This window comes from Camarhynchus parvulus, chromosome 4 (assembly GCF_901933205.1).
Source record: "Camarhynchus parvulus chromosome 4, STF_HiC, whole genome shotgun sequence".
NCBI lineage: Eukaryota > Metazoa > Chordata > Aves > Passeriformes > Thraupidae > Camarhynchus > Camarhynchus parvulus.
The window spans coordinates 5,733,987-5,751,054 of NC_044574.1; positions in this window are offsets into that span (position 1 = coordinate 5,733,987).

A 17,068-nucleotide genomic window follows, 5' to 3' on the forward strand; every position below is an offset into this window, starting at 1 on the left:
GACACATAAGTGCAGGGAAGTGCAGTTTGCCTTGCCCCCATCCAGGCAGCTTCATTTGTGTTCTGGATAGATCTGTGACAGTGCTCCTGACTAATGCACAAAGCACTCAGTGCCCAGAGAGGGAGTTTACAGGTTTTGAAGTATTACAAACCCCCAAGTGGCAGCTTTAACAGGTGACACTGCCACCCCAGAGCCATCATTACTGCTGCTTCTGAGAAGGAAAGTGGGATGGCTACAAGCAGCAAAAAGAGAGCAAGGGCTTGCTCCCCAAAACCATAAAAACCAATCCCCCCTCAGTCTCCCACCAAGTGCCTTGAGAAGTTCAGGTGAAAGCTCTTAGGCTCAGAAAGCACAGTTGGGTAAATTTTGGGAATACCTAGGACCTTTCCTGCGATAATCCCACTTTGATTTTACAGACATCCAACTTGTTCTGGCCCAGAAAAATCCCACTGAAGTGCTCCCACTGGTGTGCTGAGAGCTGTACAGTTTGAGCAGCATCTCACAGCCCCACACTGCTCTCAGTGCTCCTGCAGCACCAGGGCTGCTCCTTTGTGTGTCAGAGGATTGCATACACATTTTTCCTGCTCTGTGCCCTCTATCTCCTTCCAAAAGCAGAGCAGAGGCTAAATTTCAACTCTGATGTATTAAAATACATCTAAAAATTGGTGAGTTTCCTGCCTGGAAGGGCTTTCCTTTGAGGAGTTTCATCAGGAGTTACAGGAGAAGCAAGCTCAGGTGATCAGTATGGATAGAGATGTACAAATTACTTACCTCCAACAAATGCTATTTGGGCTCCTCTTGATTAGGCAGAAGGGTAAAAAGCCTTGAGATGTATTCATTGGTTAAGCTGGGAATAAGATTTTATCTCAGAAACTATTTGACATCTACAATTCTTAATCTGTTTACAAGACAACCACTTTTAACTTGACATAGTTAGAAATCAATGAGCAAGGTTAAAAATGATGCTGTAACTCAAGGTTTTTGTGCCACAAATGCAACTGTAGTTATGCTAAATCAGGGGGATATGGTAGCCCAGATTTACTGCTGAGTGGCAGCACGAGCAGTTAATTCATGGATATTGCTCTGGCTGGTTTAGAGGTAAAAGGGTTGTTAAGAACAACACTCTGGAGCAGTTCCCCATGGCTGTCATTCATCTTCCACCCAGTCTGCCAGGCTTCGGAGTGTGTTGAAAGAGACTTTGATTTCAGCAATAAAAACAGGTAGTTCAAATTCTCCTTACTTTGCTGCTGTGTAAGCTCAGCTCCCCTGAAATGATCTTCTGATCTTTCAAAGCTATCAGGTTGGCAAACATATCTTTAACTTCATCAATGAAGTGGAACTGACTGGCTTCCTAAAAAAAACAGCACTCACTTTATTTCTTAACCTTTTATTACTGTTTCCACGAAATTGATTCATAATAATTAACATTAACATACATGCAACCAGTTTTTCAAGCACTTTATATCTAGAGCTGCCCTGCCTCTGGTTCCTTGGTAAGAATACCTCCCACAGGTCCCTATGAATTTGGAAACCATCTATAATTTGTGTCATTGGGTTAAGAAAAGTGAGGAAAAGCAGGAAGTCAGACGCCATGGGAGCTCATCAACATCATGTGCCTTGAATGTGGTTTAAGTATGATAAAAAACCCACCTCAAAGGGAGATCATTTTGATAAATTGTTTCAATTTTTTTTTTTACTCAAACCTAAGTTGAAATGACTCATTTGAGTTACACTGGGAAAAAATAACTCTCTTTTCACAACTGCCATCACTGTGCCCTTTGGAAGGGAGATTTTCTAGTTTGCTTGTGCAGATCAGTGAGGTTTGTATGCACTTGGATGTTAAAAGAGGAAAATGTTCATGCTTATCTGATGTTTTCCATTAAAATCTTGCCTTGGGGTTTTGTGGAGGCCTTGCCATGTTGATTCTTCTAGAATGGCTGAGAAAATTCCTCTCTGAAATTAACTTCATATGAAAGATTATACGGCTCCACTGCTACATGAAGTGAGGGTGGCTGGATTATGCATTGGTTTGTTTCTGCTGGAAAACAGGTTTTTGTCAAAAGGAATTTACATTCTACAATGAAATCTTTTTTGGCCGTCACCTTTAAATTCCTTCCCAGCAGGAAAATTTCAAATAAAGCAAATATTTTAATCTACTTTGCTTTTCAAAAGAACAGATTGCAGAGTGAAAGCAGAAGTGGAATGGAAACCAACTCTTTTAACATAAAAGTACAGGTACATGTTCTTTGACTTTATTTTCCTCAGACGGGTGGAAAATAAATAGATGTATAATAAAATGAATTAAAGCAACATCAGTAGGGTTCCTGACATATTTCTTAAAAGAAAAAGGAAATATTGTTGTGTGTAGAGCTGCATTTATAGATTTTTCTTCTTTTTTTATGTTATGGTCATTTATTTGGAGAGTGAGGGGGGTTATTTGTATGGTTATGGCTTTTTAGGATTATGGTTCCCCATAAGATAGTACTGCTCCATCATACAGGGCTCTGAATTATTTCAATAGGTTTGATATAACTTTGAATTTCACTGGAAGGGGCTGGGAAAGTGGGAATAGAAAACTTCAGCTGACTTTTTTTTCCCCTTTCAGCCCTCAGCTCCTGCTCACACATGTTTATAGCCACTTCCAAGGATGATAACTTCTTTGAAAGGGTTGCAATTTGAGCATTTTTATGCACCCCAGGTGTATTGCATCTATATAACTCTTATTACCGTATAACTCTTTCTAACTATAAAGCTCCTTTAGGGAGCATAATGCTGTTTGCATTAACTCAGGAGCTCAGAGCCAGTCAGGAGGATCTGGGGCACCTCATGCAGGGCACTGCACATATCCACAACCTTTACTCCAGGATGAAACAGGCCCACGAGCCCTTTTTACCCCTCATAATGGCCAAATAGATCATAAAAACATTTCTCTGCAGGAGTGGCTCTGGAGATAAGAAACGTTCATCAGGATTCAACAGGGGTGAATTTAATTTCAGCCAGCACCATCTCTGACTTTGCTGTTGTGCACCTGGTGCCTTCTCACCCTCAGCTTGGAGGGGAATAAAACAACAAAATTCCTGGCAATGGAAAAACCAATAGCAGGAGGCAAGGGACTGAAATCTCCTTGTGCAGATGAATATTTACAGCTGCCACATGAACACCTATTTTCTTGAATTACACCAGAAGATGTGGTAACAACGCTGGAGGAAATTGCTTTATGAATTTAATATTCATGTATTTCCTGTAGTGGTTTCATTCATCTAGGTTTGGTAGCATTTTTTGTGGGTGGTGAGCTCTGCTCTATCACTATTCTCATTACAGCTAATCATCATCATCATCATCATTGTTATTGTAATTAATTGCCAATTTCCTCCTAAAAATCTTCTGTGAAAATAACTGAGGAAAGATACAATAACAATAGAAATATAGAGGCTTTTAGGAATTGCTTAAGTGGTCAATCTAAGATCTCATGCTAAGGACTTCCTACAGCTAAAATATGTCTCTGACATCCTTAATGGCTTTCTGCTCAGCACCAAAGGGATGAGATTACACTCAGATTAGGAATTTGTGTCCTTCTTCAAAAGGGCACACAGCAAGAGAGCCTGTCTCAAGTGCCTTGAAAGCCTCTCAAAGCTGTCCTGGTAGGGCAGAGAGGACTTGGCTGTGATGAAACAGAAGCTGATTTTGTGAGCACTGGACACAGATTTTGGTGGGTTTATCACCTTACCAGACTGCTAAAGGTGAAGCAAAATGCAGACCCCTCCATCTGGGGTACAAAAGATGGAGAGACACAAAGGCACAATTTAATGACCCAGATTAGTGCCTTGAGCTATTTGGGACATTAGAGAACCTCCTGCAGTGGGCACAAACCACACAGCACCTATGGAACTCTGTGTCCTTCTGTCTAGGTTGGGCATTTGGGACACCTCAGGCAGCACCTGCTCTCTCCTGTAAAGTCTCTGTACCCTCCAGGGAGTTTTCTCTGATCAGTATCTCCTCAATCCATGCCACAGCCAGAGCCATCTGGCTCCCAGTTGGACAAAGTCAGTATCTGTAATCCCCCAGCTCAGCACAATCAACAAACACAGCACAGAACATTAACCAGGGTCAAGCCATCTCCCATACTGGTCCCTGTTGTTTTTAGCACTAGATAAACAAAATAAGTGATATCAGCTAGAAATAATCTCTTTTAAAACATTATGCTGAGAGATGTCTTTAAAGAGGTCTGGAGTCTACAGGCAGCTTCAAAATTTGGTAAAAACAATGAGTTCTTCAAATGTTCTCCTCTTATCTAAAAAAGGCAATTAAGTCTCCTTTCCACCTAAAGACACCATGGAACTTGGGTTGTGTTTAACCTGATCCATCCCATGACACAGCAGGGAACTGCAGGGGAGCACAGGGGAGCAAACCCCTGGAGTAAGTGGTCTCACTGCCAAGAAAAGAAAAACTCTTGAAAGAATGAGACACAGGGTCCCAAAGAAGTGATTTTGAGTTTAATACATTAAAAAGCAGCAGGAATGGGCTCTGATTATTGTCTGTCTGCCAGCAGGTCAGACTGGGCAACCCAAATTAGGTATCAGAGAGAAGCCATGGACAGAGTCTGGGCCCCCCAAAAGGCTGCACTGAGCTCACCGTGACACTGCCAGGTGTCCTTATGTTTTCAGACACAAGGAGAGCACTGGTCACCACTTCAGCACTTGGGAGAGTGTTGGAACCCTGGATGCTGAGAATTTTAAACTTTCTGTGCTTAAAGGCACAGACCAACAAGAGAACACTGCATTTGACCCGAGACTGTGAAGAAGGTTTCCAAAATTGATTAATAGCACTGGGATTACGGGTGTGGAGTTGGTCAGAAGTGTGTAATATCACAGCGTGGAAAACTTAGAGTTTGGGGTTTTAGAATATAGAAATAAACATGAAGCAAGATGGAGGTTTTAGGGCAGAGGCAGGTTGTTCTTCTTTACCTTCTTCTTCCTTCTTCTTCATGGGTTTGGGTGATGTTTTGTAATTGGACAGAAAAGTCTGCATTGTGGGCTTCCAGGGATCAGTTATTGGGTTAAAAGGGAAAATAATCTAGGTGACAGTTCTTAATTGGATAGTTTAGTCCTAAAAGACCTTGTAACAAGAGATAGTTGGCCATTTTGTGCCTTGCTAATGAAAGGCTGAAGAACTCATTGTTGTGAGACTGTTTTACTGATAAGAAATAATAAACACCTGAGTCCAAACACAAAACTACTGTCTCAAGTGCCTTCAATCCAGACCCAGAGAAACTGATAGGAGAGTTGTCCCTGCCCAGGACAGGTCCCTCTGTGCCTGTGTCTTTCTTTTTCCACTAGTGCTTTAGGCAGTGGCCTGTCCCATCTTGCTTGGCTCCCAGTTTCATCCATGACCTTCCTCAGCTGTTTTTCCTCCCACCTCAGTCTCTGTGTGCTCTGAGGCAGGAGCACATTTGAGACATGCTTGTGAATTGCCATGACTTGACTCCAGGAACACGCAGACACACTGCAGGATTCACAGCCCCATTTCTCCAGGCACCACACAGATGGGTTTGAAGGGATAGCCCCTTTTCTGAGCTGGGTAGAGATGAAGAAAGAGAAAAAGTTAGGAAATTTATTACAGTTACTCAGCAGCAGAGTAAGGAAAAAAAATGCCAGTTCCCTGGCAGAACCCAGCTTGGTGTTCTGCCCAGACCCTTTTACCATTCCTGTCTTTAAATACATTTAACTTTTGCTGGCATTTTGTTGAAACAAACTTTATGGTCCATAACACCAGTGGCACTAAAATAAGACAATTAATCACAGTCAGCCACCAAGCTTCCACTGAGTTCAAGCATTTAAGTCACAATTAGCAGACACAATTTCAGGATCTCAGTTTAGTCAAAACACGGAAAGGCTGAACCAAATTTGATCTATGACATTGGCAGAGATGCAAGCAGCCCATTATTGTACAGCTATATCCATCATAATTTATCTGGGTTCTATCAAGCTCTACTGTGTTCACAAGGCCATGAAGGCAAGGACTATAAGTAATCCTTGAATCTGCAGAGATGATGGTTAAAGCCTAGTTTGCCCAGCAACTTTTACTGTCCTGTTTCTCACACATACAGCCAGTAAAGTTCCTGAGAATAAGCACTTTAGGACCAAAAAGATCAATTTTTGCAGTAACAGGCTTCAGTAGTGCCAGACCAGCTGTACATTCAGCTCCCAAAGATGCTGCCAAAGCAAGAGCAAGCAGCTCCAGGGCAAGGAGAGGCTCACCCACAGCTTTCTTACAGGGGACATGTTGCTCTGGTATTTACGCTGTTCTTCACCAGCAGAGCAAACAGCCACCAAACTCCACAAAAAAGAGGAGGAAAAAAAAAGAAACCTTTAACTGTCAGGAAGAACTCTTTCTTCTCTTACCTCAGTCCCTGCAAGGCCAATGTAGCATTTCAAAGAGGGGCTGCTAGGGAGACAGAGAGGGTATTTGGGAGATGCCATTGGGTGGAGGAATAACTGCTGAGGGCTCAGAATCAAATCAGATCAAACTTCAAAATCAGATACAGGGGCAGCTGAAAGACTGGCACAGGTGAAGCAGACAGGACTAAAACTGCCCATTCAGATGCACATCCTGCTTGAGCTTCCAGCCAAAAGGATATTACTGGAATTATGGAAGTTACACACTTGACATGGCAACTAAAAAAAAGAGACATATGAACTGACTAGTCTCACTTCATCTCCCCAACCTCATGGGCTGAGCCTTGTCACTCCTCTGTCCATGAGGTGTAAGCAAGGCCATGGACAAGAGGCAAAGCCAGGCCTGCTGGTTCTCTCTTCCTCCCAGCACCTTGTGATCCAGCTTGATGGATTCTTTGCTCCTTTTCTGCCAAGGTCAGGATTAAATCTCAAGACAATATTTCTTGTTTGGACTCAGATGTTTATTAGTTCTTATCTATGTTAGCCTTATCTATCTATTAGTTCTTATCACAGCTCTTATCTATGTCACCACATGATACTGTGGTGTTCTTATGTCTGAGACTCAACACAGGCCAGACCCCCGTTGTTCATCAGTGTTTTATTGGGGGATTCACATTCTCTGAACCTGAGAGAAGCAGTGAGGGAAACTTGTGGTATTTTCAGGGTCCCCCGTGACAGGAAGGAAATTATGAATCTGACTCCATGTTCTTAGAAGGCTAATTTATTGTTTTATGATCTTATATTATATTAAGCAGTACTGTACTAAACTATACTAAAGAATAGAGAAAGGATACTTACAGAAGGCTTAACAAGATGCTAATGCAAAACTCGTGACTCTCTCCTCAGGGTCCAACACAGCTGGACTGTGATTAGTCATTAAGTTAAAACAATTCACATTAAACCAATCAAAAAAACACCTGTTGGATAAACAATCTCCAACCACATTCCAAAACACCAAAACACAGGAGAAGCAAATGAGATGACATTGTTTCCCTTTTTCTCTGAGGCTTCTCAGCTTCCCAGGAGAGAAATCCTGGCGAAGAGCTTTTCAGAAAATATGACAGTGACAGAAGCAGAGAAAAGAATGATCAAAACAATTCTTATCTCATTCACTGCTCCTGTGTTGTGCCAAAGTAGAATGCAATATGGAGATTGTTTACCCGAAGTGATGGTGTTTTGTTTCCTTGGCCTATCAGGGCCAACTCTGTGTGTGTGTGTGTGTCAGGACTGTCAGCTGACAATCACGAGATTCTGGGCAATTGACTTGGGTGCTTTGTGCAGATTACGTTTAGATGTAATGTAATATAGTGTAATACAATAGAGAATAATATAGCATAACAAAGTAATTAATTAGCCTTCTTGTGGTGTTTGTGAGGGTCCCCAGGATGAGGTGAGAGATGAGAATCTGACTCCTTGTTCCCAGAAGGCTGACTTATTATTCTATTCTATTCTATTATAGAATGCTATACTAAAACAATTCTAAAGAAAAACTATTCTAAAGAAAGAGAAGCTATACATTAGAAAGTTTAACAAGAATGATAATGAAAACTCGTGACTGACTTAAAAAGTCCGACACAGCTGGCTGTGATTGATCATTAAGTTAAAACAATTCACATGGAACCAATCAAACATCCACCTGCTGGTAAACGATCTCCAGACCACATTCCAAAGCAATCAGATAATTATTGTTTTCATTCTTTTCTAAGGCTTCGCAGCTTCCCAGGAGAAAAAAACCTGGTGAAGAGATTTTTAAGAAAATATGACAGTGACACCTTCTGGTATCAATGGAGTCAGATGCACGATTCTCTCCCCCTCGTCGGGGTTGTCCCGCTTTTCCTATATTTTATTGCTCCTGAGCAGCATTTATAGGCAATTCAAAAACTCCCAGTGCTACACAGCCATTGGTCTGGTCTCTACACCGCAGACCCTGAATCAGTCAAATGCCTGTATTTTAGGAGAGTTGTTATTGGTTGAAACCTCTGTCAGTCAACCCAGAGGCTGGTTTATGAAACTGGGCTGGATTTCTTCTTTATAACTGGATTAATGCTAACCACTGTCATAGATGGATAATGAGATTATTGGCTCTCACAATTAAAAGATAATTATTGTGTGAATATTAGGAAAAGCTTTAGTGATGTATGGTTGCGTTATTGTAGTTTAGATGTCCTCTGTTCTACCCATAGCTCCCTTTCCCCCCTGTATTGTTGACATCAGACAACCTTGGGCTGTCTAGGACAGGTACAAAGAAGGCTGCACCTCTCCCTTAGCTTGGGCAGTTAGGAATGGAAAAGCTTGGTGCTTAGGGGGTGAGGCATGGCAAGATCTAACCTCCAATCCAGGTACAAGAAAGCAGCCTCCACAGATAAATGGCAAAGAAGAGCTCACTGACAGACTTTGGGAGGGGCCACGGTTGGCTGATGCAACCGCCAGGGCTATAAAAGACTGAGGATCAATCTTGAAGAAGAACAGGCCACATGGTGTGCATGAGGTAGTACTCGGCGCTGAAGATTTTTCTTATAGGGTCCATTGTAATATTTTTGTTAACATTTAATATAATTTTAAATGTTCAAAGTGAGCAAATATCTCTCACAACACAGATCAGCCTGTACTGCAATATCTCAAAGAGGCAGCACAGACTTGGTTATACCATGGGGCTGTACAGACAGCCATCCCCATCCATCTTAAACTCCGGAAGAGAAAACAGATAATGAGACACACCCTGATCACCTACATACGGCAGAGGAGTTCCAGATGTCCTCCCCAACCAGGGGCCTACACTGCCCCTGTGTCATGCCCAGCAGAAAGGATGTGTAGTCTGCAGCTGTAATCCCCACTGAAATTACAAAATATAATTTCCCTTCCAGGCATGAAATATGATTTTGCGAAAAGAAAATATCCTTTCGGGAATGGAAATGGAATATTAGAACCTGAAAAGAAAGGTTTACAAATGAAATGGAAAGGAGAAGGGATCAAATGAAATGCAATTGAAAAGAAAGCAAAAAAACCCCAGAAAATCGGAGAGGTAGCATCTTCGAAAAATGGTCGGTGAGGAAGTGAGCTGTAGCGCAAAGGAGAAAAACAGGCCCAAACTAAGCTCAGAGATGTTGCAAAAGCAGGGGAAAAAGTCACGGAGGAAGACACAATTTGGAGGAGAAGATATGAGCGACATGGCATGGATACTTCAAAAAAAAAACAAGACAAAAATCTTCACCAATATCAAAGTCATCAAAACGCAGGCCATATGCCATCCAGTGCAGGCACATGCAGCAAAGCATGCCAAAAGAGATGCCTTCTGAAACTGAAAACATAAAAAAGGACTTACTCTAAAAGGGAGATAGCATCAAATAAACTGCAATTCGAGGAGAAAATAAAAATTAGGGAAATTTCATAACTAAAAGAAAATGGACCGGCTTTATATCAGGTGCAGTGCAAAGGATCAAAACAGGCCAAAACTAAGCTCAGAGATGTTGCACAAGCAGGGGAAAAAGGCACGGAGGAAGACACAACTTGGAGGGGAAGATATGAGCAACATGGCATGGACACAATAAAAAAATAAAAATTGTCACCCAAAAATTCAAAGCCATCAAAAGGCATGGCATGCCATCAGCTGCATGGACATGCACCAAAGATTCCCCTCTTGGTCCCCCCATTGAAATCGCAAGATTCCGTTTCCCTTCCCGAAAGGAAATGAAATTTCCTTTCGGGAAGGGAAACGGAATCTTGCGAACCCGAAAAGAAAGGCTTACAAAGGCATTGGAAAGGAGATAGGATCAAATAAAATGCAATTGAAAAAATCCCAGAAAATCGGGAGAGTTAGTGTCTTCAAAAATGGTGAGGAAATGAGCTGCAGTGCAAAGGAGAAAACAGGCCCAAACTAAGCTCAGAGATGTTGCACAAGCAGGGGAAAAAGGCACGGAGGAAGACACAATTTGGAGGAGAAGATATCAGCGACATGGCATGGATACTTCAAAAAAAAACAAGACAAAAATCTTCACCAATATCAAAGTCATCAAAAGGCAGGCCATATGCCATCCAGTGCAGGCACATGCAGCAAAGCTTGCCAAAAGTGATGCCCGCTGAATGTCAAAACAGAAAAAAGGACTTACAAACACTCTGAAAGTGAGATAGCATCAAATGAAATGCAATTGGAGGAGGAAAAAAGAATTGGGGAAATTTAGTGACTACAAGGAAATGGACCGGGTTTATATCAGGTGCAGTGCAAAGGAGCAAAACAGGCCAAAACTAAGCTCAGAGATGTTGCACAAGCAGGGGAAAAAGGCACGGAGGAAGACACAACTTGGAGGGGAAGATATGAGGGACATGGCATGGATACTTCAAAAAAAAAAACAGACAAAAATCTTTCCCAATATCAAAGTCATCAGAAGGCAGGCCATATGCCATCCAGTGCAGGCACATGCAGCATACTGGCCAAAAGTGATGCCCGCTGAATATCTAAACAGAAAAGAAGGACTTACAAACAGTCTGAAAGGCAGATACCATCAAATGAAAAGCAATTGCAGGAAAAAAAAAAATTGGGATATTTAGTGACTACAAGAAAATGGACCGGCTTTATATCAGGTGTAGTGCAAAGGATCAAAACAGGCCAAAACTAAGCTCAAAGATGTTGCACAAGCAGGGGAAAATGGCACAGAGGAAGACACAACTTGGAGGGGAAGATATGAGGAACATGGCATGGATACCTAAAAGAAAAATAGACAAAAATCTTCCCCAAAATCTAAGCCGTCCAAGGGCAGGCCATATACCATCAGCTGCAGGGACATGCACTAAAGATTCCCCTCTTGGTTCCCATTCAAACTGGTCCCTATTGAATGGAAATTTCACTTTCTTTCAGGAAGGGAAACAGAATCTTTTGAGCCCTAGAAGAAAGGCTTACAAACACATTGAAAAGGAGATAGGATCAAAAGAAATAGAATTGGAAAAAACCCAAAAAACCCTAAAGTATCAGGAGAATTAATGTCTCCAAAAGAAGAGAAAAGCCTCAGAGAAAAATTAAAGCAATATTATGTCATTTGCTTCTCCTAATTTTTGCTGCTTTGGAATGTGGTTTGGAGATTGTTTACCAACTGATCATTGTTTGATTGGTTTCATATGAATTGTTTTCATTTCCAGTAGATGAACCTTTGGCAACTGGGTTAGGAAGCTTTGGTCTGTCCTGGGAGGAAATCTTTCCTTGCATGAGCATTAACCAGCTCTGCAGGTTACCAGCCTTCATCCTTGGAGCCCTCAGGGCTGGCTCTGATTTTGCAGTCCCTGCAGAGTAGAAATTCCCCTGAATTCCCCTGCAGAGTCACTGATGTAACCCCGCTCTGGTTCAGCTCACACAAAATTAAGGGCACTTTGTACTTTTCTTACCAAACATCAGGCAGAAGTTCCAGATAGTTCAGGAAAGGCTGATATTGCCCAGTGCAAGAGAAAATTTTGTCCTTCAGGACCAAAAATTTGTTATGGACAGTGCAGCAAGAGCATGAAAATGTTCCTGACTGCTTTCCCTTGTACTGTGGATGCTCCTACCTGGATGCTTGCTCTCTCCTTGGAGAACAATGGTAGTAGGCCGGTGAACTGGCCTTCATCTGCCATCCAGTCTGCTCTCAGCCAAACACCTTCTGGAAAATCATGCCCTGACTTCATAAGTTTATTCATGGATCAATGTCTTTAGGGACTGATTCCCTTTGGGAATCCTTGCAGCACCTCTTCTGCAGCTGGACACCCAGTTTGAGAAGAAAGCTGGGTGGGAAGGGGGTGCAAAGGAGTTTTACAAACTGAATTATCTTCTCTCATTCTGAAGCTCTAGAGCTTTTGAAAATCTTCATGAGAGTAATTCCTTGCACCACTCCATCTGACACTCCTTCCACTTCTATATTTTGCCCTCTCTGTTTCCCCTAAGATTCCCTTGTATTTCCATTCCCTTAACCCTGTTCTGTTTTTCTCTCTAGGTTCTGCCATGTGCATTCTTCCTGCTGACATGGTAAGTTTTTCCTTCTCCACTGCGAAATGACTCATGTATTACAGTGGGGGTCCCAGCTCTTCCCCAACTGTGTATAGATGCCCTTTGAATGAGCTTCATGAATAATAATCCAAGAATAACCCAGTGATGTGATTTGACTTTGGCTCTTGGAAATGTGTAAATCATCTTAAGCACAGTTGATTAAAGGAGTTCACCATGGAGATGAGTGTGGTATTTGCCGGGTCCCCAGGACGAAGGAGGAAATGATGAATCTGACTCCATGTTCTTAGAAGGCTAATTTATTATTTTATTATCTATATTATATTAAAGAATGCTATATTAAAATTATACTAAAGAATAGAGAAAGGATACAGACAGAAGGTTAAAAGATACTAATGAAAACTCGTGACTCCTTCCAGAGCCCTGACACAGCCTGACCGTGATTGGTCATTAAAATAAAACAATTCACATGAAACAACCACCTGTTGCATAAACAATCTCCAACCACATTCCAAAAAGCAAAACACAGGAGAAGCAAATGAGGTAATATAGTTTTCCTTTTTCTCTGAGGCTTCTCAGCTTTCCAGGAGAAAAATCCTGGGCAATGGGATTTTTCAGAAAATATGACAGTGACAGTTTAGGTTGGAAGAGACCTGAGAAGATCATCCAGTCCCACCCCCCCTGCCTTGGGCAGGGACACCTCCAACAAGACTGGGTTGGTTCCAACTAAACCCAGCTGGCCCTGAGAGGAGCAGGATGGGTGCCAGCCCTGAGGGCACAGCTGACCCATTGCCCTGTATGTCACAGAGCCTGGTAGACATAGCAGCACAGAGGATGCTTCCCTCCCAAGGAGCAAACAAGTGAATAAAAGGAAAAAAAGTAAAGTCAGAGTTGCTAAGCCTTTGAAGAAGCAGTCTGAGTCATTTCTTGCCTGCTTTAAAAGGAAGGCAGATAATTCTCTAAGGCAGGTCCCATTTGACTGCCAAAGCCACACAATTCAGATAACATATAGCAAGAAAAACAAGAAGACATTTCAACATCATGAGTGTAGTGAGAACACCATGAGGAAACCAGGCAAGTTCTTAACACCTCTCTGCAACTCATACAAACAAATATGATCATAAATCAGTCTAACACAGAGAAAGAATAAAGTGGCAGTGGTTTGCTTCCATCTTTTATTTCTCCAGCACACTTTGAGCTGAGTTCAGAGCAGGAGCCAAACCCATGTCTTGGAGTCAAAACTTGCGAGCTAGAGAGCAAAACAGCAAATGGAAAGGAGCAGGCTGGGAGGCTGGTGGGGTTTTTTTAAAGCAACTATCTAATAATGTTACAGAGGTGCTGGAAACTATAAGTTTGCTGCGCTGCCTTTTACAGCAACAAAACAGGTTTTAAGAGATCTTCAATTATGTATCTGCACAGCACAGACATCATTACAGGATACTGCTCCTGCTCCCAGCACCAACACTGCTCTGTAGTTGCTCATTACAAGGTTTACTCCCAGTCCTAGAAATTTATGTGGTTTTGTAAACAGAGAGGTATATCTTGCCTTTTCTTTTGAGATCATGTAACTGCTGCAGAAATAAAGCCAGAGTTAATGAGAGTTTTTGGATGTTCTGAGTGGCAGAGAATTGTCTAGGTCTGAGCCCTGTGAGTGAGCTATGGATGGTCAGCAGGTCCAACAAACATTGGGGGGACCTGGAGCTGCCAAAAAAAAACCCCACAAAAACCCCATGAAAAAACAAAAAACAGAAAACAAACAAACAAAACCCCCCAAAAAACCCCCAACAAACCAAACCAACAAAAACAAACAACAAAAAACCCCATGCAACAAAAAAAAAAAGCAAACAAACACACCATACACACACACACAAAATAAACAAAAAACACCCACAACCTTGTTGCTGTTGTCATCTTATTGCAAAGCTCCCATCACCTTCTTGGTGATTGCTCAAGGGCAGCTCCTCACAACACTAACTCCTTTTTCTTCACAGTACAACCAGCAAACTCCAGCTCTCTCCTGACATTGCTAACCCACTCTTTTATAACACTCATCCTCATTGGACACAGCTGTGGCCTATTAAGGGCAGGCCTGTTCCTAACCTTTGGTGATTAGTACAGCTGCAACTCCTCAGGTGTGAGATTACCTTCTGCACTATCTTTATTTTCTTACATTCTATCCCTCCACATGGTGCAACTCTGAGCAATCTCCCTGATTTTTTTTTAACTTGAGCAAAACTCTCAGATTCCACTTCTAGGAAAATATCTTGTTTTTACCTCAAGTTCAAGTGAGACAAGCTGACAAATTCCTTTAGAAATTTCAAAGAGCTGCAGCATTTCTGAGTCAAGAAATTTTCCAAAATTGCTGGCATTGATTTCAGGTCAATTCAACACTAAACCAGACTCACAAAGATACAAAGAGAGCTCTGTGAGATGTTACTTCAGATGAAGTAACCTCTCCCTAACAATGGTACCTTACAGGTTTTAATTCCTGTATCATAGAATCACCTCCATCACACATTCAGTCACAGGGCTCTGTGGCTCATCATAGAGCCCAGGCAGGAAAGGAGGAAGTGGCAGATAATTTCAGGATTGTGCATTATTTATTTACCCTACCTTATGAAATACCTTACCCCCACCACTCACCTCACTCAGCCTCTATGAAGGCTCCTCAGAGCCTTGGGCTGCACAGAGCAAAAGTTGGATGCAAATCAAAGAGCAATTCCCAAATATGCTCTTGCATGTAGCCTTAATTTAACTGCACCACCCTGTGCTGGGGTATAATCTCTGATAGAGAAATACAGTTTTAACCCCTTATTCAAGAACTCAGGAAAAACAATTATTTAACAATATGGCCAGTAGCATAAACCTCACTTAATTGCTACTGGAGTGCTGCAAGTTGATGGCCAAGACTTTCTGGGGGGTTTTTTTGGTGTTAAAATTTCTATGGAAAGCATCAAACCTGGACTTTTCCCTCTTCACCAGCTATTTCTAGTCATCTCAAAGCTAGAGGCTGTCTCAGCACTCTCAGCCCTGCACAGATGCTCCAGGAAGAGCAGCCCACTGTGTACAACACCCAGAACCTGCTGCTGCCAGGTATCCACAGCAGCAGCGCAGCTGCTTCTGCCACCTTCCAAAATCACCTGCAGGCTCCTGCCCATGGTATCAGACAGACCTTCCCAGGAACAGCTGTCATCTAATCCTGACCAGCACCAGGCAGTGGGAAAGGGAAGGCAAAGGTAAACTGAGCATATAGTTATGTTGGAGCACAAGATTTAACTCCACACTTCCAGCAAAATTAAGACTCGGGACACCAGTTGGGCATTGCTTTGAAACCACCAGGACAGAAGGCAGTCTGAAGTTCTTACTGAAATTTATTTCTCATGGCTCAGATCCTAGCATTTTCTGGCCCAGTTTGCATTGACACCTGGCTGCTACCATGGAATCCAGTCACTAGAAAGTGTTAGGGATCATCCAGAACCAAGTATTGTCCAGGAAGAGGAAAAAACCCAAGGGGCTCTACATCCTTCTCTCTTTGTTGAAGAAAATCAGCGTGGCAATAAATCTTCCTGACCAAAATGAACTTACAGAATTAATTTCTCAAAAGTCAAAGTGATTTATGGATTGACATCACTGTCAAGTGTAGATCAAGAAACACAAAAATCACTATTCCACAAAATATGGAAACACCAACATTGGCAGCATTTCTCTTGCACATAAAAACTCCCTGGGTTATACCGGGTTATAGTTATATAGGATAACCACTAGGTTATAAAGTAGCAACTGCTTTAAGGCTCAACACTAATTTAAGTTTTGCCTTTAAAAAAAGAATAAATAAACAATTTTCCAGATCAGATTACTCAAAATATTTATGCACAAGAACATATGGTACTAAACAGATGTGAACTTTTTCCAAAGAGATGCTGTCATTAATTAGCTGATATTTGTCAAGTACGTATTTTTAGGCAGCAAGAAGAAACTGTGCAAAGCAAACTTTTCTATCAAAGATCAGGGTCCTTCTCCATCCTGAGGTGACATTAGTGCCAGGTTAGCACAAACTGCTGCCCAGGCTGGAGCAGATCCAGCAGCTGCTGAGGCACACCCCTGGACATTGCTGCAAACCTCAGAACCAGGGCTGAATTTCTAAACCCAGCCTCAGATCTCAAGGCAGAAGGAAACACTTTCTCAGGATACAGCAATCACTGGAGTTTATAACTGTCTTCTAAAATAGCTGGTGCCTCTAAAGGAGCTTTCAAGGAGCAATCCCTAGCAGGAAACTCCCTGCACCTCAGCTATCCTGGAAGAGCATCTGCTACAGGGATGAAATTCAGGCAGTTCATCACAGAGCACTGCCCATCCCAAAGGGCAGCAGCACAGCACTGCCATGAGTTACTCTGATTGTCAGGCTCATAAGAAGACTGCCTGCAGTTCCTTGACACTAAGTACTAAGGAATTGCAGTCTTGCACAGACTGAGACAATTTAGCAGTGGTATGTCTCTAAAGGGCACCCATTAGTCATTTTGCTCCAGATTATAACAAGCACCACCAGAAAACTGAGCAGATCTAGTAAAAAAAAAAACCTTCTCTGCTGTCATAGGCTCTATCAAATGATGTACTGCTCAATGCTGCTTTCAGCTGTCCAGTGACAGGG